General features: G+C 34.9%; 1 long non-coding RNA gene across 1 annotated transcript in view; it reads left to right on the forward strand.

Moving 5' to 3' along the window:
* LOC103658195 overlaps positions 1-25,829 on the forward strand; it is a 197,525-nt gene that overhangs the window by 95,141 nt on the left and 76,555 nt on the right. The window contains exon 4 of the long non-coding RNA XR_567056.2: positions 310-372. This is a non-coding gene — a long non-coding RNA (uncharacterized LOC103658195). The remainder of the gene's footprint in view (positions 1-309; positions 373-25,829) is intronic.

Below are 25,829 nucleotides of genomic sequence, written 5' to 3' on the forward strand. Positions count from 1 at the left end.
CAGTTCTTTGGGCAGCACTCCCACCCCAAGCTGGCATACTGGATGAATGCTTCAAATCTTTTCCTTCCCTGGGAAAATCCAGGAGTTGGGGATTTTCTCCCACTCATTCCACACTGAGCCTTGGATAAGGACTATGGCAAGGAAGTATGTGCTAGTTCAAACTGTCACTTTTTTTCTCAGTGGCCCCTGACCTGGCACCCTTTTCTGTCAGCACTTAGATTCAAGCAAAGCAGGTACTAATCCCTCAGGTAGCGGCCTGAAAAGTTTGAACATTAGATGTATGTTTCAGTCTTCTCTTTCTCTTCCCAGGGAGAAGCCAGGAGTTGGGAGTTTCCCCTCAATCACCATGCTGTACTGATGGGAGGAGCTCTGGTGAGTGAGTGACACACATTTTTCTAGCAGTTTTGTGTGGCTGGTTTCATGCTCCTCTGGAATGCAGGAGCCTCTTAACTAGCTTTTGGATTTCTCATAAAGGGAATTGGCCTATGTATTGTTGAACTGGTATCTCCATGAAGGAAAAAATAGTCTCGTGCTTCCTATTCTGCCATCTTGCTGATGTTCTCTGATTTCGATTTTTTAAAAATTATTTAAAAACTTATATTATGCCCTAGATTATAGACTGTGTTGTATGCTTTGTGAAATTAATGGCATTGTACTGTCTTTGGATACCATGTTCTATAAATATCAATGAGATCAAATTGTTTAATAGTAATGCTCAAGCTTTGTGTATGCTTGCTGATTTGCTGTCTATTCTTTCTACCAATTATGAAACAATAGTATTGAAATCTGTAATTATAATTGTGGCATTTTCTACTTTTACTTCTTGAGGTTTTGGAGTTATTTTGTAGTTATACATAGACACATTAAGGATTATTATACATACTGATTGAATTGACTCATTTTTCATTTTGAAATGAATGTCATTTTTTTTTTTTGGCTTTTTAATTTTTTTTTTTATTTTGGAGAGAGAGAGAGGTGGGGGGAAGGTGCAAAGGGAGAGGGAGAGAGAGAATCTTAAGCCAGCTTCATGCCACCCCAGAGCCCACCACAGGATTCAATCTCACAACCCTGAGATCATGACCTGATCTGAAATCAAGAGTCAGATTCTTACCTGACTGAGCTATCCAACCGCCTCTTTTTTTGCTCTTTTAACCAGCATGTTCAGATAAATTATATTTAATGTAATTTTTGTTGTGGTATAGTTTAAATCTGCTATCCTGCTATTTGTTTTCTATTTATTATATCTGATATTTGCTTCTTTTTTCCTCTTTCCAAGTCTTTCAGGATAATTGAGTTTTTTTTATGATTAAGTTTTATCTTCACTTTTGTCTTATTAGCTACAAATCTTTGCTTGTTTTTCCTGTTTTTTTCAGTGGTTACTCTAGGATTTACAATATAAATCTTTAAATTTTTGTAATCTATCTTCAAACAGTATTATACCACTTCATATACAGTATAATAAACTTCTAACAGTTTACTTCGATTTTCCCTCCTCTTTCTGGTGTGCTATTTTTATCGTATATTTTATTTCTATGTATTTTAAAACACACAATGCTTTTTATTATTTTTGCATTAAATAGTTACTTATATTTTAAAGAAACCATGAAAAAAATGTCTTCTGTATTTACCCATGTATTTTATCATTTCTGGCTCTCTTATTAACTTTGTATAGATTGAAAGTTATCATCTGTTATAATCTCCTTCCACTTGAAGAAATTCATTGACATTTCTTTTTTTTATGATTTATTTATTTATTTTAGAGAGAGATTTATTTATTATTTATTTATTTTATTTATTTTATCTATAAATTTATTTATAGATTTATTTTAGAGAGAGCGCACTCACATGTGCACGAGTCAGGGGAGGGGAAGAGTGAGAATCTTTAAGCAGACTCCCTACTGAGTATAGAGCCTGATGTGGAGCTCAAGCCCACAATCTATGAGATCACAACTTGAGCTGAAACAATAGAGGCTGCTCAACCAAATGAGGCACCCAGGTGCCCCTCATTGACATTTCTTATAGTGCAGGTCTGCAGATGGTGAACCCTTAGCTTTTTAATGCCTGAAAAATTCTTCATCTTTTATTTAGAAAGGTATTTGCTGGGTATGGAATTCTAGGTTGACATTTTTCTTTCTAATACTTTTTTATGGGTTGTGTTATTTATGAGAAGTATGCTGTCATTCTTTTTTTTTTTTATTTTTTTTTTATTTTTTTATTTTTTTAAGATTTTATTTATTTATTCGACAGGATAGAAACAGCCAGCGAGAGAGGGAACACAAGCAGGGGGAGTGGGAGAGGAAGAAGCAGGCTCATAGCAGAGGAGCCTGATGTGGGGCTCGATCCCATAACGCCAGGATCACACCCTGAGCCGAAGGCAGATGCTTAACCGCTGTGCCACCCAGGCGCCCCTATGCTGTCATTCTTAATTTTGTTATTCTGTACATAATATGCTTTATTTCTCTGGCTGCTTTCTATGTTTTTTGTCTATTACTACTTTTCGGCAGTTTGATCATGATGTTCTGTGTGGTGTACGTGTATGTGAGTGTATTTTATTTTTCATTATGCTTTCTTATTCACCAAGCTTCATAGTCATTATTATTAGGTGCTAACAGTCTTTGGTTTGATATTGTTGTCATTTTCTAAATATTTCCTATTGTGTTTTGATTTTGTCCTTGATGTAAGAGTTTTTAAGAGAAAACTAAATTTCAAAGCAATTTGAATTTCATTATTGTCCTATCATAGTTATTTATTTAGATATCTTCAAGCAAAGTTAAATCTTAGCCCTTGCAAATAAAATCAGAGCTTTGTTGCTATAGACACACACACACACACACACACACACACACACACACAATTGCTTAGATAAGTTTTCGATGGTGAATTTGGGATGGCTATCCCTGTGTCTCTTGGCCTTTTGGGGTAGAATAGCTAAGTATGTACTGGGGGCATTTAAGGTGAATGAGAAGGTCTGAATATTTTCCTATAATTTTTCTCTACCCCATCTTGTTCTTTCTTTCTCTCTTCTTTCTCTGTCTCCTTTTTCCTTCCTGTAAACTTATTACTCTTTTCTACTGTTCTCTTTGGCTTAAGTTACTGTTCCTGTAAAAACAACAATTCAGATGGGAGAAATATTTTTAAAACACCTATCACTCATTCATACTTATGAGAGTCTGAGTAAAGTATGTGCATTTAAAGGTTAAAATGCTGTGCTAGTGGTGACTGGAGAATTTTTTGGTGGCAAATGAGGAGAAAAATTACATCTATGTTTGCCTAGCATTATGCTTGTTGATCCAAGTTCAAAACTGGTATACTTTAGCAAATAACATAGCACTCGACACAGTCCATGTTTAATAAATGTCTGTTGAATGAAAAAATATATCTCTTAATGCTAGGATTTTTCTTCCATTTCTAGCATATTCAGCCACTCCATTCATTCTGTCTAATTTCCTAGAGATTTTAGTAAAAATCTTTTGGGTCCCACCTTTGGAATATTCCCTTGATTGGCATTCTGAAGCTTTTCAAGATAGCATGCACCTAAATTCCATGATCCTCTAATATGTTTGCATTGATCCTTCCATTAATACGAGAAAGCCTAGACTTCTAACTTTGTGTCTTACCCCCTCCACCTTTTTTTTCATTATCAAAGAAATACATAGAAGGAAAAGTGCATGCTGTGAAGATGAACATTTAGTTGATTTGTGTTTTGTTTTGCTTTGTTTTGTCTTGTTTTGGCTCTCAATTCCATGTCCTCAGGAGCAACTATTAAGGATCTATTCTAATGTGACTGTGGATGAGACCCACTTCCAAGAGTGCTAAACAGAGTTAAATTGATCTTCTAGGAGTTTATATTCTGATAGTTCATCAGATATTTGTACTAGAAACTTCTTTCCTTATCGTTTTCCTCAGTAGTTTGAATAGAAGCAAAACAAAGAAATATTCTCTATAGTTAAAAGAAAGTATAATTCAAGGCACCTTGTGTAAAGACCCCATGATAGTTTTTAAGTCACAGATGGTTTTGGCTGTCTTGTTTTTCTTATAAAAATATAATAATGTTATTGACAGGCTGCTGGGCATGATTCATACTTATCTGAATTGTCCTACTAATATATTTCCCTCAAGGGGTAGATCAGGATAACCTTTCTGTCTATCTGTACTTAGTCCCATATTGGTCAGGATTTCCTAGAGAAACAGAACCAAAAGGAGGTGTGTGTGTGTGTGTGTGTGTGTGTGTGTGTGTGTATGGTATATGTCAATTTATTATAAGGAATTGGCTGGTATGATTATGGAGGCTAGCAAGTCCAAAATCTGCAGGTGGAGTGGAAGGCTGTGGATCCAGGATAGCTGAGGCTACAGTTCCAATCTGAGAGCAGACGCTATAGAATTCTCTCTTGCTCAGGGAAGGACAGTCTTTTTGTACTATTCAGGCCTTCAACTGACTGGATAAGGCCCACACACATTATGGAGAACAATATGCTTCAAGCAAAGTCCACCAATGTAAGTGTTAATTTCATCCAAAAACACCCTCACAGAAATATTCAGAATAATGTTGGACCAAATGGCACTCCGTGGCCCAGCTGATTTGACACAGACAATTAACCATCAGAGTGCCCAGGCAAGCTCCAGGATAATTTTCTTCCCAGATTCACATTTAGAAGACAACTCAAATGTGAAATGAATTACTGATTTTGCAAAGGATGTCCTACTATAGACTCTTCTTCTGGGGGATTACCAAGAATAAGAAATTCCTAAACAGAGAGAACTTATGAGTGAGGTATGCCTGATGAAAAAGTCACAGTGCTTAGAATATCCCCAAAGAGCTATAATTTCCTGTAACTTACATCCTCAGAGGTAAAATAAAAAGAAGCTATGTCAGCAGGAAAACTAGATAATTTATACCAGTAACAAAAATTCCTTTATCCTAAGTTTTGTGGTAGCTCACCACACAGATATCTCTTGTCTAGGTAATAGCTGAACTTAGTTCTACAATTCATTTTACAAAATATTGTAAAAATGTTTTAGACTAAACAATTGTAATATTTTAGGTGAAAACAGTTATTATAAAGACAAAATTATCTGCATAATCACACAATTCCTCCACTTCACATTGCTAATATATTTCTCAGTATTTCACCAAAGCAAAGTTAACTAAAAACAAAGAAAGCAAACAAACACTTCTTTTTAGACATTTTTTAAAAGATTATTGTTGTTCAGGTAGGAAAGAACCGTAAGAATTCTCTAGTGGCATATTTTCCTATTTCATTTAAGCAGGATAAATACCTTAGAACAGCAAAGAACAGTGTTTTTATCATTTAAAATGCATTACTCTTTTAAAGTATATTTTGTCCTTTCTTTCTATTTCTGTTAATAAAATTCACAATTTTACATGAATAATGATGGCTGTACCTTGGGCCTTTCACTAAAATAGCAAAAGCCAGGGCTCTTGACTGCCTGGGTCCTATTTAGTATATAAATAACTTTGCAAATATGGCTTTTAAAGTTTTTAATTGACTAGTGTCATAAAAATAAACCTGGCTCCAGAGACTCTTTTTCAAAAATTTGATCTTGAACACTAAAAACACCTTATCCTATGAGGCTTTCAAGATAATTCCTTTTATATTTGCCCTTCCCCTAAAAGAGTTCCTGTACTGTAGATTATAGGACGACTGTAGTCCCTAAGGCAAATCTCTGATCTATCAATGTCTGCCCTCTAAAACCTCAGGACATACAAATCAACCTCCATGTCATCATTATAGTATGTCCTTGACTTCTCATTTTCTAGCCCACTGTTTAGTTTTGTTTTTAAATATGTGCTCAGCTTCTTGGGTAGGGCATGGGAAATCTTTGGTCTTTTTGAGATAACTTTGTATTTTATCATGACTTTTTAGAACTCTAGAGAGCAAGACATCCTTATAGATCTTTTCGAATGAAGTTAACAATTTAGCTTTTATCACAGTACATCCATCTTTTCACTAAACATAAATCCACTAGTAACTGAAATAAACATATGACATAATAGGATAATATCTTGCCTAATGATTACACAAAGAAGAAATACGGAGATAAATGTTAGCCAGTGAGGCCACCCTAAGGGGAAGAGAATGTCCCTGAGGGATGCAAGAGCTATCCTTCTGCATCCCTATTCTACCTGAACTCCAGCTAATATCCCAAATGGTTGTTTCGTGTGCTGCATTCCCCAATGAAGGAATCAGAAATTCGCGAGTTGTTTTTGTGTTTAGATACTGAGCTCCAGAAAACAGTCCAGAGAGTGAAGGCCAGTAAATATGGCCCTTAGATTTGAAATAAAGAATGCCAAGTTGGATATAAAATAAAAGTACCATGGATCAGAATTGACCACTGTGCTGGCCTGGGAAATGAAGAAGAGAAAGAGGCTTTGAATCTTTTCTTATTGAGATAGCAGACTTCCCTGGACATTATTAAGGGATTGGGATAGTGTTTTTTTGTTTTTAATTCCTTTGCTAGGAAGCTATGCATCATTTTGACCACTGTGGTAATGAGGATTATGCTCGGCAATGTTATGGTAACAAACCAACCATACATTCTCAGTGGTTTAATATACAAAGGTTTATTTCTCGTTCATGAAAAGTGTGATGCACGTTGGGATGCTGTCCTTCATCTGAAAACTTCACCATCCAGAGCACATGGCCTCCAAGGGTGCTGTGGCTGAGGAAGAAGGAGCTGGAGCTCTTACGGGTAGTCCTGATAGCGGTATCTATCACTTTTCCCATGCATTGGCCAGCTAATAGCTATATGCTCCCAGTTAACTGCAAGGGAGGCTGGCAAATGTGAGGACTACATTTGGTCGATTGTATGGACTCTTTTTAAGGACTAAATGTCTCAGCACAGTCACAGACTAGAATTAGATAGTAGGATCATGTTGTGCTTTGTTTATAGGTGTACAAGGGAAGCAGAATGTTAACAATAATTAATGTTTGCTCGTTTACTGATATTTGTTCCTCAACCAGCGGCAGGGCATGAGTTAATCATAGTAGTAGCTGTGACTTACTGAGAACTAACTGAATTCCAGGTACCATTGTAATCACTATACCTTTATTATCTTATTTAAAACGTCTCTATGCCCTATGGTAGGCATTACTGTTACCTCTATTGTACAGGTGGGGAGACCTTAGCAGGAAGTGTTAAATTACTTGTCCAAAGTTACACACTGAATAAGTGGAAGAGGCAATTTTGAACCCAGGAGGTCTTGTTGCAGAGCTAGATGCTTTGCTTTTTGCGTCTTAAGGTGAAGGGCAATATAAAGCCACTGAAAAGGCAAATCAGCCCAGGTCAGTGGGTTTATTCTCACTAAAAGCTTGCATTTCTGCAATTAACAGCCTCTCCTGGAAACAGTAACAAATAAGTAAAAAGGTTTGTGTGTGTAGTGACTAGATAAGGACCGTAGAATATTCAAGATGTTTCTACCATTAACTGCCATCTCTCCAAACAAGAGTGTGGATTCAATAAGGAATACAAAAATAACGTTTTGAAATTAGAATAAACTATTTCCTTTTCTCTTGAGCTCCAGAAAGGATTGACTGATTGATTGATTGATTGATTTTATGTTCAGTTAGCCAGCATATAGCACATCATAAGTTTTTGTTGTAGTGTTCAACAATTCATTAGTTATGTATAACACCCAGTACTCATCCCAACAAGTGCCCTCCTTCATACCCATCACCCAATTACATCTCCCTACCCCCCACCTTTCTGTAACCCTCAGTTTGTTTCCCGGAGTCTCTCATGGTTTGTCTTCCTCTCTGATTTCTTCCCATTCCGTTTTCCCTCCCTTCCCCTGTGGTCCTCCACTCTATTTCCTTCCATACTTAACCTCCATGCATTGTACCTTGAATGTCTATTAATGTCACCAGGAAGAGAAAATTCAGCATTGAACATTGCATCTTGGCATTCTCACGCAGTTATTCTTCAATAGAACAAAATGAAAAATAAAATTACGAACCTCTCCGCTTTGGTTTCTGCATTTCACTTCTTATTAACTTCTCTCTCTTTCTTTCTCTCTCTCTCTCTTATTCCTTTTTTCTTTCTCTCTCCATCTCTCTCTCCCTCTCTCTTCATTTCTGCAAACACCGTCTGTTTCCTAGCTGCTTGCCAAATTTTAATCTATTTTAATAGTCCAGTCTTGGTTACACATAGTTTCTAACTTTTTAAGTCAAACTTTTTATGCTTTTTTTTAACCAGTAAATTTCACATAATGAGTTTTTGTAGTTATGCTTCTTTCTTCAAAGGGAATAGAAAATGTAATTAAGGATACTATTATCTGTTAAGGATTCTTTCTTTTAAAAGCAATGGAATTCTGTCATCATATTACTTTGACTTAAACACTTCCTGAAACAATGTATTTTCTCTCAACACACCATAAGACAGTCTGCTAAGTAGAATAATAGTAAATACAGCTTTTCTATGAAAATGAGAGTTTCTGCTTTTCTTTGGACCATTTAAGTATATGCTTTGATTTGAGCCATGTTTCACTTGCATTGCTTTGTCCAATCTATAATGTTTACATTTATTCCTTAGTATCTTACTACATCATGTTTCAGTGTAAACAATTGAGATTTGTTTCCCTCCGTTGGAATTCCTAAATAACAGTTCTACATATTACAACTTTAAAGATGTGTCATGGCAGCTGCAAATAACTTTTAAAAAGAAACTTTGTGCAGCAAACGATCATATTTCATCTACACTCTGGCAAATGGTGCTTGCTTTTTGGCCCCAATTCAGACTTCATTTTGCAAACCAACTTCCTGCAGCATGAGAATATACATTTTCCTGGGCCAAATATTCCAAAGTGGACACCAATTTGAGACTCTTAGCATTTTCTAGTTTTCCAGCTTTTGGACATCTGAGCATTGAAAATGCCAGATTTCTGCTATTCATGCCAAACATTTAGGCTTTGGAGGCTGAAAAGTCAAGAGTCTCAATTTTAACATATAATGCCAGAAGCAAGCTGTCCTTTTGAAACAATTACTCGCTGGCAGTGGATCAGCCCACAGTACCACCTTTCCAGGCAATCTCTATGTCATCTGCTCAACACCCCTAGAATAGTCCGTTACTTCTAGCTCTGAAAGGGAAATTGGATAAAATGAAGGGGGAGGCTGGGAGGCTAATGAACATGGGTAGTGTCTATCAATATTTGATAAAAGGGAAGCAAACTTTTATTTTTAATTTTTTTTCTGTTTTCCCTTTTTCAGCTAATGTGTGATCTCCTTTCTTCACTTCTCCATCTTTGGAGGGTGGAGAAGTGGTTACCCATCTATTCTGCCATCCTTCTTATTCCAAGTGCTTTAAAAACCTAACAGTGTAATGGAATAGAGAGTGACAGAAGGTTTTGGGGGACAGTTTCAGACAGGGTAATCAGAAAGAGTTTCTTTGAGGGATTGGCATTTGGAATGAAGCCTGGATGACAAAAATGAAGAAGTCATGAAAAGTTATGGGGGAGAAACATTCTTAGCAGTGGGAATAGCTCATTCAAAGGCCTTAAAGAAGGATTTTGTTTGGTACGTTCATGCAACAGAAGAGCCAGTGTGGTAGAGACTATTTGACTTACCCAGGAGGCAATTCCTCCTGCCAATACAGGGGTTTGAAAGTTAGATAAGAGCTTTCCCTGTATCTCTTATTGCCAGTGTTGCTCATTAACCTACTTGGAAGCAATGAGACTTATAGAGAAGTCTGTTTCTGGGTAATGAGATGTAAGGGGAAATTTGGGGAAAGCTTTTACTTTCCTAATAAAAAGACAGATGCATATTCTCTCCTTTCTCTTTTCTTCTTGACTAGAATGCAGATGTGAAGAACAACATGGCAGCAACCACATTGTAACCATGAGGCAGGAAGTAGAAGGACTAAAATCTAACATGCTAGGGATGGTAGAATATAAACTTAAAATTAGCCTGGGTGCTTGATTACATTGACTTTTGGGCTAATTCTGAGTTCACCTACTTCTAGACTTTTGAGTAAGTTAGTTATAAATGTCCTTGTGGTTTAAGCTATAGTTTCTCAGATATTCTACTGCTTGCAGCTAAAAGCATTCCTAACTAATTCCAACAATAGAGCTAGTATAGAATAGTGAGTTAACATGAGGCCAGAGAAATAGGAAGGGGCCAGATCATGTAGGGATTTGTAGATCGTGGTAAGGGATTTGGATTTTATTCTGATAGGGAGATTTTAAGCAGAAAAGTCTTATTATCAGAATTATGTTTTTAAGAAAATACTCTAATTGGTATATGAAGAACAGACAAAAGAAAATCAGGGAAGCAAGTTGTGAAACTGTCAAGGTAACCTAGAGAAAAGATGTGGGTGGATTGCTATGATAATGGCAATGGGGACTGGGAAGAATTTACATTCAGTAAATATTGTACAGGTACAGCTGAGTGGGTTTTCTCTGGCATTACACATGAGAGGTAAGGGAAGGAGAGTGATCAAAGACTACTCCTAAATTTTTTACCTGAGAAACTTGGAACACAGTGGTGCCACTGACTAAGATGGAGGAAAAGGGAAGAGGAGCAAGGGGTTTTTTTTTGGTGGGGGGGAAGTGGCAAGGGAAATAGAGGGTTATGTTTGACATTTTAACTGAGACACTTAGTAGACATAAGAGTAGAGATGGAGTTTAGGGGAGTGGTTAGTAGCTACATAAAATGGGGAATTTGTAATTCCTTTATTTGAATCAGAAAATCAGAAAAAATTATTTCTAAATATTCTTATGATGACCATAAATTTTAATAAATTCCTTAATAATACTCAAAAAAGAAATGTGATTTAAATTTTCCCAGAGCTTTCCAAACCTTTCAGCAATCCTCTTTTTCCTTAGCAAGTTTTTGGTAATTGCATTGTGATATTGGGAGAGGGGGTGGGTTCTTTTTGGGCTGCTATACACTTATCTATTGCTCTTTTCTGTAAGTTCTTAAGTAGAATCATTTGATATGATTTCTTTTTTTTTTTTTAAGATTTATTTATTTATTTGACAGAGATAGAGACAGCCAGCGAGAGAGGGAACACAAGCAGGGGGAGTGGGAGAGGAAGAAGCAGGCTCCCAGCAGAGGATCCTGATGTGGGGCTCGATCCCATAATGCCGGGATCACGCCCTGAGCCGAAGGCAGGCGCTTAACCGCTGTGCCACCCAGGCGCCCCCATTTGATATGATTTCTTAGTTGATATAGACATTTAATCAGTTACTCAAATCCTCTTGTTTTCTTTCTTTTTTTTTTTTCCTAAATAATTTCTTTAGTCTTTCTGTGATTTTATATTTTGGGACGTTCTGAAACATTCTCCAGTATAGTAAAACTGTCTGTAGAAGTTATTAATTTTTTACAGTGAACTTCAGATCATATACTTCTTTCCACAAAGATAAAAACTGACAGGATTTATCATTATCTCTGGATTAGGAAATGTATAATTTTATCTTCTACCTGGCAGAAAATCTCTTTTCCTCTATAACAAATATTGCAGTTGTATTCTCCCTTATTAAGATCTATTGAAAATAAGGATTCAAAATGTCTGTAGTTATAACTGATTCCAATTTACTTATTTTGAGGAGCAGGAGATTTAGGTGGAGACAAGTGAAGTTACTTGTCCATGATCACACACCTAGTTAGGGTCTCCTTTTGTTTTGTCCAGCATCCGTTGTATTTTGCTGATTTTCTTGGAAAAACTTGTATTTTATTTAAAAGTTACAATGGAATTGTTTCCTACACGTCAAAATACAAGAATATCTTTTCTCAGTTGTTCTTGATTATTTATAATTTTTATATTTTAGAAGAATAACTCTGAAAGAAAAGAGCTCAGGGAAGGAAGGGTGAGCACAAGGAGACTGGACACTTGTTGGTACTTAGTGTAATCTGATGACATGTTTAGACTGTAGCAGTGGAGATGTAGACAAAAATAAAGAAAAAAATCAGTCGGCAGTTAACGCACTGATCAATCTTACCATCACAGGCTGTAGCACAAAGGCTAGCACAAAGCAGTTCCTCATTAATTCGTGTGAAATGGAAAAGCAAATTAGATGTGGACAAAAAGGGAAAAGAATGAACGTACAAGGATGCCTAGGCTTCTGTCTTTGATCACCAAGTGGGTATTTGTAACATAAGAAGAGACATGCAGGGGGCACTCTGTGTTTCAGAGGGAAGAAGATATTGGGTTTCAGATACTCAGAAAACACTCAGGTGGAGATGTCCAGCTGGAAGTTAGAGATATGGCACTTGTAATAGAGATACAGATCTGGGAGTGATGAACGTACTTGTTGATAATAGTCCATGGGAATAGACAATGTGTAGAGTGAGAAGAAAAGTACGACAAATGGCACACCAGGTATATGCCAGTCTCCATGCTCTCTCAGTGGCTGTTCCCTTTGCCTGGAATGGTCATGATCACACCCTCACCGCCTTCAGTGTTTGTGCAAATGTCATCTTTCCTGTGGGATCTTCTGTGACAACCCTATTTATACCCTGACCCCTCCCAGAGCTTTCCCCTATCCTGCTTTATTTTTTTCTCCATAATACTTAGAACCATCAAATATATTATATATTTTAATATATATTTTTTGTTTTGCTTATCTGTTTACCTCCATTAGAAGTTATGTTCCATGAGAGCAGGATTTTGTTTCTTCCTGCTTTGTTAATTTCTATAAACCCAGTGCATATAACAATGTTAAGCACACAGACAGGGTTCACTGTAGATTTATTGTGTTAATTAAGAGCCTGAAAAATACCAAACGATGAAGGGGTATTCAGATTAGGTAAAAGAGCAGAAACTGAGAAGGTGTGATGAGAAAAAATAGATGGAGCATCAAGAGGAACCAATGCTATGGAGGATTAAGGAGGAGTTGCAAGATGAAAATAGTGGTCAAAGCTATCAAGAACATCACGGAGATACAGTAGTCTCCCCTTAGCCACATGGGATATGTTCCAAGACCCCCCAGCAGGTACCTGAAACCCCACATAATACTAAACCTATCTATATTATGTTTTATTTTTCCTATACATGCCTAGAAATGATAAAGTTTAATTTATAAATTAGGCACAGTAAGATATTAATAACAATAATAAAATAGAATAATTACAACAATATATTGTAATAAAAGCTGTGTGAATGTGGTCTCTCTCTTTTTCTCAAAAATATCTTATTGTATTGTACATACACTTCTGCTTGTGATGATGTGAGATGATAAAATGCCTATGTGATGAGATGAAGAGGGGGGAATGACGTAGGCATTGTGACATAGGCTTAGATTACCGTTGACCTTTTGACGGTACGTTAGAAGGGGGATGCTCTAGTTCTGGACTGTGGTTGACCACAGGTAACTGACCATGGAAAGCAAAGCCACCAGAATTCATGTAGGGGAGGGCTACTGTATTAAGAAAGATAAGAACTGAAATTTCAACTGGATAAAAGCAATAACAAATTTTAATTTGAATGGGAAAAAGTCCCCAGGCATCACGCATTCAGACTTCTTATGCATTTAAGAATTTCTTTGGAAATCTAGTTCTCACAATGAAGCAGGAAGTAAGGGAAAGCTACAAGAGCATCTGTTCTCATGAGATTTTCAGACTTGAATCACAAACTAAAGGAAGTTTGGATAGTTCGGATAAAGTTCAGATACTTATCTGAACTTCGGGGGTGGTTCTTTAAACCAAATCAAATACAATATACTACAGTTCATCTTCTAAAGACTAAAAACTGATTTGAGAACATTGGCTATAATGGTATTCACACGAAACATTTAGCTACTAACCTTTCATAACTGTTCTACATAATAAAGTTGAAATGAGGAATATACATAGGTTTTCTTCTATCATTATATTTGTTAGAAGCAAACACTAAATAAACTATGTTAATCTGTGTTTGTCTGGTGTTTAATAAACCAATATATTCATGTACATCTTAGTTTCATGGTGATATTCCAGTGAAATTTGAAAATAAGATCAAAGGCATTAAGGCAGCATTGAGAGTAACTTTAAATCTCTCCCAGGTACAGATCAATGAGTGTTTTGATTATAATTCAAAACAATAGCTCATTGATTTTTATATAGTAAAAAGACATTTGTTTTTGACCTACATCAAAAACCAAGGCTAACAAAATGTAGTATAAATTATATGTTGGGTTGTATTTCAGTTTGATGCAGGAGAACAGAATAATTCTCTTCCATTTGTATAATGTTTTGCTGAACTTGCTCTATACCTTAAAGCAATCAACAGATAATGCACACTCTGGGAAGCAACCCAATGGGAAGTAGGCTTAAATACATGGTATAAATCAGAATTGGGTGAATTTAACTGCATTTTTGGCTTGGCTAACACTTTAAACCAGTTTTCAAATATCTAGACTCAGTAAAATTCAGAATACATATTGTACCGCTTAATTCCCTCTTCCTTCTAAAACTGATGTGCATTTAATAGGATATCAAATCTGTAAAGCCTTATGCTTTTAAGGCTAACTCATCGTATACCTCATAAAAAACTATGCAATGTTCAGAGAGTCAACAGGTCCTATTGTCCTAAAAAGCAGCATTTATAAGGAACACCCAGAACAGAAACCTGAAGCTCTAAAATTATGAAATATTCAAGTCTAAATTGATTACTAGGGCATTAGGCTCTAAGAAACTCTCTTCTGTGTTGAATTGAATTACTTTACAAAAGGAAGGAACCTCTGGCAGTGATCCAAACTGAGAGGAGTTGTTCTTTAAAACAGGGTTGCTCTCTTTTCTTCAGGAGTCTCTAGGAAGCTTTTTATCTTGGTTCTCAAAAGCCTGACATCCCAGAAAATTTGGTTACAGACAAATTAAGCAATTAGGATTACAGGCAATGGCATTCTTCTGTTCTAACGGAAGAGAAGAGCCTTTAGTACAGTTTAGTTTGTTCCTGAGAGGTCAGGGAAGGGCTAATGCTCCACTTCCTCACTGCTCTAGTGAACGTTCCATTTCAAAGGATCTTACGGAAAAAGGGCTAATAGGAAAGGTTAAGGGAAGGCCTGGAAAAGAAGAGGATTGCAGAGAGGAGGCTGTGTAAATCAGCTAGGAAAAGAAACAAAGCTGGGGATTCTAATTAATGACGTGTTTCTAGGATTCTTTTCTTAAGGACTTATTAGGAAGTGAGGGTTTAGAAAGTGTGGGAGCTTTAGAGATTCAGTAAAGGGATTTAGAACATTACAAATAATTAATTTGTAACCTTTTGTATTAAGGTTTTAAAATATCTTTTGAGTGATGACAAGAAGATTGCTAGTAAACCTATGCTATGGGTAGTTATACAGCTGTATTTAATCAAGGCATGGTTCTGTGATTTTACTAAGCATGTATCTCTGAGGATTTGGGATTGGGAGAATGTCACTAATGTAAATGGAGAAAAGAGCTTCAGGGTTAGCAGAAGGCCTGAGCTTCATATTTCTTCTAAAGCATTCAAAATACTCTGATAGCTTTGTTTCATCACTAGGTAGCATGGCAATAATTAACAGCCAAGGTTAGTTGTTACTGATGTTTATGAGAATATTTAAATATAATTTTCATATCTTCCTGACTCTCCCTTTAAATAACTCGAATCCATTGAATTGTTCTTTCTGGAATGTGGTCTGTCACATACAATGTGAAAAATCCTGCAGAAAACTTCAAAGGACAAAGGAGACTAACTAGGAAGAATAAAGAAGACAAAAATAATATAGTGAGGAAGGGTTTGGTCTGAGGTTTTGAGAAGCTAAAAGATATTAAGAGAATAAGAAATGATGGGAAGTTAGGTGGTCTGCAAAATTTAAGGTGACCAATAGGGATCACTTGAAGGAAAGATAATAATTGAGAAAGCAGTTGAAACAGCTCAAAAAACAAAAACTAGCTGCTCAATATTTGGATTTTCAATATGAGGATGGACTCAGGTCATTTTTCAATTCAGTTCTGGAAAAATTCTCAGCTACCTTGCTTCATCTTTTAATTGTGGTAATTATTGACTATTGGGTGTGTGGATTTTATTGTTTTAATTTGTATCTCTGTTTTAAAAAAAACTTATCAGGTGTACATTCACATCATGTAAAGGATGAAATAGTTCTGCCAGGTTTGTTTAAAAAAGAAAGAAAAAGAGCAGTCAACCACATTCACCCTCCATGCCCCATTTTTCTCTTTCACATCTTTTAGGTAATCTTTTTGTCATGTAGTTCTATATGTTATATATATAATTTTTTTCTTAATTTTAAATTATTTAATCATTATCTACAGTGATCCCATGATGTAAAAAATTAAAAATCAAGAGGTTGGATTTGGGTGACTCCTTCTTTATCAGGTTTTGCTACAATAATGCTGCATAACAAAGAACTCTCGGATTTCAGTTGATACACAATCAAACGTTTATTCATCTTCACATTCTCACCAACATTCATTATTTTCCATTAAAAAAATTATAGCCATCTTAGTGTGTGTGAAATAGTATGTGGTTTTGATTTGCATTTCCCTAATGAATAATGATATTGAGCATCTTTCCACGTCCTTATTTGCCATTAAAAAAAATTTTTTTTTTAAGAGAAACATCCACCCAGATCCTTTGCATGTTTTTAAACTGGCTTATTTGTCTTTTTTATTATTGAATTATATAGAAGCTTTTAAATATATTCTGGATTGTAACCCTTATTAGACACATGATTGGCAAATATTTTCTCTCATTCTGTAGGTTTTGTTCTTCTGTGATAATGTCTTTTGAAGCATAAAAGTTTTGGATTTTTATTTCAATGTATGTTTTCTTTTGTTGGCTGTGCTTTTGTATCATATCTGTGAAATAATTGCCAATTCCAATATCATAAAGACTTTCTTAATTGTTTTCTTCTGAGAGTATTATAGTTTTAGCTGTTAAACTTAAGATTGATCTATTTTGAGTTACTTTTTGAGTATGGTGTGAGGTATGGGTCCAAATTCATTCTTTTGCATGTGGATATATCTTTAATCACTTTAAATATCAATGGTTTAAATGCACTAATTAAAAGACAGTGTCAGAGTGGATCAAAAAACAAGCCTCACTTAAATGTTGTCTACCAAAAGCTCACTTGAAATATAAAAACAAATATAGATTAATATTAAAAGGATGGTGAAAGGTATACCATACTAAGACTAATCAAAGGAGAGATGAGGTGTCTATGTTAACTTCAGACTGATCAGGCTTCAGATTAAAGAAAGACCATTACCATGAAAAGGGATAATTCTCCAAGAAGATATAGCAATCTAACAGCAGAGTCAGAATACATAAAGCAAAACCTCATAGAAATGCAAAGAGAAATATATGAATCCACTCTCATAATTGGAGACTTCATTACCACTCTATTAGAAAGGAGCAGATCTGGCAGGCAGAAAATCAAGAAGGGCATGGTTAAACTCAGTAGTACCATCAAACAATTGGCTATAATGGACATCCATAGACTACTTCCCTCAACAATAGAATTACACATTCCTTTCAAACTCACATGGAGCATTCTCCAACTTAAACCACATTCTGGATTATAAAATACACCTTAACAAATGCAAAAGAGAAGAAATCATTCCAAGTATGTTCACAGACCACAGTGGAAAGAAACAACTTGGAGATTAACCAGCATACCTCTAAACAACACGTAGAAGAAACTGCAGAGTAAATTAATTTTTTTAACTAAATGAAAGTAAAGATACAATTTAACATTTGTGTGATGCAGTGAAAGCAGTGCTTAAAAGAAAAATTGTAGTATTGAATGCATATATTGCAAAAGAAGAACTACTGTGCACCAATAATCTAAGCTTCTACCTTAGTAAACTAGAAAAAGAAGGGCACATTAAATCTAAAGTATGAACAAGAAAAGAAATAAGAAAAATTGAAATCAATTTTTCAAATCAAATTTGAAAAGAGGAAATCAATAGAGAAAGTCAACAAAACAAAAGGCTGGTTTTTTGAAAAGATGAATAAAAGGTATAAGCCTCTAGCCAAGATAATTAAGAAAAAAAGAGCGAGGACACAGATTACTAATATCAGAAATAAAAGGAACATCATTATAGATCTCACGAACATTAAAAGGATAATAATGGAAGACCATGAACAATTCTGTGTCCACAAATTGATAATCTAGATCAAATGGAACAATTCCTTGAAAGACACAATCTGACAAAACTCATACAAGAAGGAATAGATTATCTGAATAGGCCTATAGCTATTACAGAAATTGAATAAAAAATTAGTAACCTTCCATAGTAGAAAGCACCAGGCCCAGATGGGTTCACTGGAGGGTTCTGTGAAACATTTAAGAAATTATACCAGTTCTCTATAATAGCTTTCAGGAGGCAAAAGCAAAAAGAGTATTTCCTAACTAATTTCTGAGACCAGCATCACCTGAATACAAGATCAGATAAAGACATTACAAGAAAAACAAAGCAAAACAAAACTACAGAGCTTTGTATCTCATGAACATGACACAAAAATTTTCAATAAAACATTAGCAAATTGAATTAAACAATACATAAAATGAATTATACATCATGAGAAAGTGAGATTTATTGTAGATATACAAGACTGGTTCAGTGTTCCAAAATTAATTAATATAATCCTCTGAAGAAAAAATAATATAATATCAATATTGCAGTATGCAAAATCATATCAATAAATGCAGAAAAAAATATTTGGCAAAATTCAATTCCCATTCATGACAAAAACTCAGCAAACTAGGAATAGAGAGGAACTTGATAAAGAATACTACAAAAAACAAAAAAACAAAAAACCCTGTGACTAATATCATTCTTAATGGTGAGAAACTTGAAATTTTCCCATTAAGATTATGAGCAAGGCAAGAATGTTTCATCTCATCATTCCTTTTCAACAACGTACTGCAAGTTCTAGTTAATGCAGTAAGACAAATGGAAATAAAATGTATGCAGGTTGGGAATGAAGATATAAACTTTTTTTTTTTTTTCAGATGACATGATTTTCTATATACAAAACCTAAAAGACACAACAACAACAACAAAACACTCCTGGAACTAATAAGCAGTTATAACCAAGTTGCAGGATACAAGTTTCACATACAAAAGTTAATCATTTTCCTATTTATCAACAATGAACAAATGGCAATTGTGCCTCACACATAGACTTTTGAATCTACTTCACAAAGCTAAATTCTCAGTCATCACTTCCAAACTACAGACCTGGAGTCCATAATTTATGTGGCTTTACCCAAACTCACCAACTTTTCTATCCATGAAGATGTTTATCTTTCCTTTGAGCCACCCTATGTTTTTCTCCTCCAATTTTTTTCCTGATTTATTAACTGTTGCTTTGTATTTGAGGTGAAGGAAGTGAGTCAAACATGAATTCAATACACCATCTTTACAAGACATCCTTTGACTAGCCATTTAACAGATTCCTCTAATACTTAACCCCTAGCTCATCATGCTTTTCCACATGTTTTTAACGTTTCTTGATGCCTTGAACATGTCAAGCTCTTTCCTACTTCAAAATCCGAATAAACAGTTTCTTCTACCAAGACAGTCTTATTCAAGCTCTTCCCATGGCAAATGTTCATCTTCCAGGTCATAGCTTTGGTCTCCTCACTAGAGAGGAAATCCCTGTTTAGTTGATGTAAATAGGTTCTCCTCCTTTTCCCCATGATTTTTTTTTTTTAACCTCAGGATCCTGTTAGGTTCCCTTAGAGTATTCCTTAAGATGTATAATTAATTATTTATCGGTTTATTGCCTGGTTGTATGACCTTAAACCCCTACCAGAAGGAAAGTTCCATACAGGACATTTCTATGAAAGTTATATAGTTATGTAGCCTTTGGTGGGCATTTGTTGAATGAATATACAAAATTTGTCATTTTTATGAAAGATGTATGTAATCGCTAAAGAGGAATCAACTTTAAGTACACAAAATTTGTAAGGGTCTAGATTGTTAAGACATCATCTTTTTTCCCTCATAAATATAATAGGTGGACTAAACTCTTAATTGGTAAAGTATCATAGGATGTGGTTAAGAGATCGACATTTTTAGGTTACAGATCAGGCCCAGTTATTGAAAAATTATTTAGAATTATCATAAGAAACAAGTTCTTTGCATCCAAAGATAATCCCTTGAGTTATTTATGCTGCAGTTCTCTGTGTTTGCTTTAGGTTTACAAAAACACTTTTATTTTCTCAACTCAAAGACTGTAAAATTTGAGAGCTGGTGATGGAAAATTATTGTAAGATTTACTTGAGCTCAGAAGCAAAATTTTAGATACTTGTTCAAGACTTATCTTATTCACTGAAGCATAACACCTTGACATGATTAAAAGCCTCCAGTGACTAATTCCCACGTGAAGTTTCTAAGTCATTCTTTTATTTCAGAAATATTTTGGAACCTCTTAAAGGTGTAGACTGGAACCAAACAAAATGAATAATTACTTAGAACTTCAGTTTCTAAGAGCTTCAGTAGAATGAGTTAGATTTTCAGATTCAGATGAGTAAATACTTAAGTATTATTCAATTGCATCTTTTTCTGTTGACAAATGCAATTGATGGAAAATATGCTTGTAGATCATGTGTTCTACTTTCTTACCAAAATAAGTGAATTATAACTGGAATTCTATATTTTGGAACAAACATGAATTTGAATTAGGAAATTTAATTAAAAATGGAGCAGGGGGGAAATTGTATATGAGGAGGTAAAGGGAACCAAAACTCTTACACTCTTATAGTGTGTGCAGTGTTTACAAAAACCTGCCAAAATTTTAATCCCTGCATACCATGGGCTAAAGCACAATATGAAAAGTCAGCTTCTGTCTTAGTCATCTATTCATATACACTATATTAGCTTGGGACGTTAAAGAAATATTTTAGTAACACCGCAAGAATTGCAGCCAACAATCTTTTCCGGGTTATGTGCAAAATAAACAGTGACTAGGAAGGAAACTTATTCAGTGAGAGAACTTTAAATTTTTATAACTATAACTTTTGGTATGGGGGAGGAAATGAAATTAAATTGCTGGGCTGTTAATGAATTCTGGCTTTATTTAGGTATAGTATCTTTTCACTGAAAGCATATGCTGCATATCCTTTAGGATGGTTAAGACCCCAGAAAAAATTAATAAGGGCCATTCTGATTTGGACACAAACATTAAAGGACTATTTGTGGACTGGAAAATGGAATAATTGCAAACCAAGAGAGGGAATCCTTTGAAGACAAGGAGGTTTCAACTCCTTTCTACTATAAAGAGGAGCCAATGGACAGATTCTGCACCAGGAGATGCTGCAACAGAAGAACTGGGATTTTTATTATTCAGTCTTATTTTGTGTATATTTTTCTGAGATAATTGTATGTCTTCATGCCCTCCCATAGTTTATTTCTGCCACTGCTATTTCAGGCACAGAGTGGAACCTTCATTCAATTCTCTTAGTAAAGCACCTAGTGTTGTTGCCAAATGAATCATGAATAAATACTTTGAAAAGTACCTAAAAATGTAAGAGGACCATTGGATTCTTTACATGTCCATATTATTTCCTTGAATTTTTCAAAATGCCGCTAATATTTTCTCCTCGAACTGTCGTGGACCAGTCTTGCAGACAATATTCATTGTCACTCTTACCGCACCCTCTGCTCTCAAGCTTTCAGATTCTGTTAGAGCCACAGTCGTCATTTCCCTGGGGGTCTCCATACAATATAAAGAAACCAAATCAGAAGACCTGGTCGTTTTATTTCTTCAGCTTTTCCACTTAGTACTTAATATTTTATTTTCCTTTTCATTGAGATAGACATCACTGTGATAATTTTACAGATCTAGGGGAAAAAAAAGTTAGATTCTAAATAGCCTAATTGATCTAGATGATTTTTTTTCCTGTACAGGCCTCTGACGTTCTGAACTTTGGGACTGTGATTTTGTTACACTATTATCCTCATTGCTTTTACTTTCACAACTCACCCCATGTCTAGGCATGTTTTTGCCCCAGTGAGAAGGGCTGGGAGGGATTCAAGAAAATATTTGCCTCATAACCAAGAAGGAAATTGGTTTACACCGTGAAAACATATCACACCTGGGCCCAGAGATAGAGGCAAACACACTAATGGGTACATTATATTAAAAAAAAATAGCAGTATTCATTCAACCTTGCTTCCCCACACTGGAAGATAGTACAACAATGTAGTTGAGAGCCCAGCTCTGGACTGTTCTGACAACTGAGATTCTAATTCTATCCCTCACCACTTTCCATCTAGCTAACATTAGATTTATTCATTAATTTTAAAAATATCATCCCTCTTGATTAACAACCTCCCTCTCTCTACATCTCTGTATACTGAGTCTTCACACCCATGCACTTGAACTTCGCACCTCTTTTTCCCCCCTCTACCAGGGTTAAAAGGAAATACACATACACCCTTGAGTAGAAACAAAATAAAACAAAAACAGTAAAAACAAAATAAAAAACTTAAAAGTAGATTATGAAAGAAAATCCTGGTATATATGTAAAGCCAAGTAAGAACTAAAACATAAGCTGATACATGAAAAATTTAAAGCCTTACTTTAACAACCAAATCAGGAAAATGAAAAGACTGAACAATTCCATTAAAGAGAAAACGATGAGATGTAGTCTACATGCTATAACTGGATTCTAAAGGAGAAAATCAGGAGGAAAAAAGAAGAAAGATGGGGAATATAGTTATATGGTTGAATATTGAGTGTGTCTTGAGTTTAGATATGTGATTGCAGATGGATAAGAGATAAAGAAAGATTCACATTACAAAACTCAGCCATATTTTGTCGGTAAATTATCATATTACCTTGAGAAAATCTCATAGTCTTAAGATCTTAAATTGAAAGTATTTGTTATCTCCTTGCCTAAACATTAACTTGATTACTGAATAAATATTGATAAATAAGTGATCGTGGAAATAACATAAATACTTGAAACTGAGGTTCCCATTTTGATAATAGGTGATACTCCTCATAACTGATTGTGTTTTCTGAAAAGGTCAGAAAAATTAATAAATGAATGTTTTTTGAAGAATGTATGTAAATTATGAGTACTTTAATTTCTTTGAGGGCAACAAAAATAGTTGAATTTACTCACACCTTAAAAATATTTTTTTGGAGTCAGAGCATGGAAATAATTATAAGAAATTAAAAAGGAAAAGAAATCAAAACATCCATTTTTACCCAATTAGACCAAATAAGTTATGAAATCACAGATGTGAGAATAATAAATCTTATTCAGAAACTTCTGGTATTTTCGCTGATATTGGCTACTGTTCTCAGTTCAAGATAGTTATATAATAGGTGGGTTTTCATGCTGCGTGCTTTGGTTTGACAATCTGTGTCCTTTACTCCCCTTCTTACAGTGTGTCCTAAGTAATTAAATTCTCAAAACAAAGCCAGAGCCTAGAAATGAGCACCTATTATTTAAGCAACAGGAAAATAGTCAAAAGTACAGAAAATTTGAGTTTAATTTTTTTTCTCATTGATGAGAGTCAACAGTTGATTCAGCATGTGTTTTTCTAATCCAGTGATCAGAATTTCAATATTGAGTTACTTAGATTTATGAGAAGAAAAATGTATTCTGACATCCCCCTTTTTTTTTTAATGTGTGATTTTTTGCTAAACTGCTTAATCTGGGATTGTGCATTCACAAGCTAAGCATCTTCCTAGAAATTACTTTAATACCAAATTCTAGGTTCAAGAGAAAGATATTTCATTTCTCAGTTTTTCCCCCCCAAATGATTAGTATCTAGGTTTGTGCTCACAACACCTTTGACAATAGATATGGCAAGGGTTATACTATTCTAACTTCATAGATGCAAAAATCAAGACACAAGCTTGCCAAAAGTTCCTCATCCTCAGGGCTTTTCCTACTAACCCAAAGAGAAAAAAGATACTAATTCTTATTTATCCAAGTTATTAGAATATGCAGAGTCACAGTCCTGATCCAGCCTTAGTAGACAATAAAGGTGTCAAGGAGGAAGTAAGTCAGAAGGCAAATACCACTGACACTGATTCCTATCCATGTTCCCCACTGGACCAAGCCATTTTCTTTCACTTGCAAGAAAGTTTATGGGATACACAGTCAACTGGCAGTACCCAGCTCAGCCTCCCCCAGATACTTACTTACAAACAGTAAAAAATACTTACACAAACAGTAAAAAATAAGAAAATTCCTTAACATCAAACACTTGGAGTGACCATCAATTTATTTCTAAGATCAGAGAAACGTCCACTTGCCAGAAGACTCCTTTCACATTCTTTTGCTAGGAACAATTTTAATTGCCATGCATGAAAGTTTCTTCAGAAGGGACATTTTTTCTCTCCAAATATACACCTGCTGCCGTCTTATTTTCTCTTGATGGAATTTTTTTGTCTTTCAGGATATCATGTCTTCTTTAATCCCATTGATGGTAGTGAATGTTTTTACTTAAATTAAGTTTCTTCTTTTTTCTAATAAGCGATGTTTGTATACATTTTTTCTACAAGGTCCTGAGACGATAATCTTTTTGCATAATTTCTCCACAGGACCAAAGGTCTGTACCAAACAGAAAAGGGGGCAGCAGCTCCTCTTTTGAGGCCCTCGTTGTTCAGTCAACCAGGGTATCTTCTCTCTGCCTCTCGGACTCACCTGTCAGAGAACAATTGGGAAGACACTGACTTGACCAGTCATATTCTGAGGGTCATGTTGGGAACAGGGATAACATTTCATAAGTAAAATATTTTGGAAGAAAACAGAAATTCAGATAACAATAAGCATTGTTCATATATATTTTAATAGTTTTGCCATTAAATATGAGGAAGATTATAAAACATGTATTTCCAGATTAACAGATAAACACATATGTAATTTGCTAAATATGTCAAATACCCCACCAACTCAGAAGATGTATCATTTAACATTTATAGCAGTACACAGCCTCACAAAGTATTTTGTCATATTTTTAGATTTGTTTCCAATTAAGTGAGAAATGGTAACATGGTTAGTTTTGATTTACATTTCTCTTATTTTGAATGAGATTAGTCACCTTTTCCTATTATTAAGAGCCATTTACATATCTTTCTTTTTTCTCCTGTGAATTATCTGCCTTGCTAGCTAATTTATTCTATAGGGCAGTGAGAATTTTTTTTTTCTATTTTCAAAAGTTTTTTATATATTAGAATTATAAATTCTTTGATATAATTTATAAATCTTTTTCTCATTTTATTATGTTATTTTTACTTTGATTATAGCAAGACATTGTATATACAAAATAGTAATCAAATTTACATACTTTATCCTTACTGCTTCCAGATTTTGACTTATAGTCAAAATATTATTCCTAGTCAATATTATTCCTAGTCCAAGTTTTGGAAAAATTCACCAATCATTGATTTTAAAATATTGGTTTTATTTCTTACATAAAAATCTCTATTTCATTTTGAATTACTCTTATATATGGTATAAAAAATGAATCTGACTTTTGGTTTTAGCTCTAACATATCAAAAACTTGGAGGTCATCACTCCCATCCTTATAACATAAAAAGCTACACACTGAAAATCAGTGACTTTTTTGGGCCCCATCAGAGAACTGAAGTTTCAGAGCAAACTGCCAGTGGACATCTAGAAAGACAGGGGAGGGGCACCTGGGTGGCCCAGTCCTTAAGCATCTGCTTTCGGTTCAGGGCTTGATCCCAGGGTCCTGGATCAAGCCCCACATCAGGCTCCCTGCTCTGCTGGGAGCCTGCTTCTTCATCTCCCACTCCCCCTGCTTGTGTTCACTCTCTCACTGGCTGTCTCTCTCTGTCAAATAAATAAATAAAATCTTAAAAAAAAAAAAAGAAAAAAAGAAAAGAAAAGAAAAGAAAAGAAAAGAAAAGAAAAGAAAAGAAA

The sequence above is a fragment of the Ursus maritimus genome, unplaced genomic scaffold, assembly GCF_017311325.1.
Source record: "Ursus maritimus isolate PB19 unplaced genomic scaffold, ASM1731132v1 scaffold_2, whole genome shotgun sequence".
NCBI classification, from domain to species: domain Eukaryota; kingdom Metazoa; phylum Chordata; class Mammalia; order Carnivora; family Ursidae; genus Ursus; species Ursus maritimus.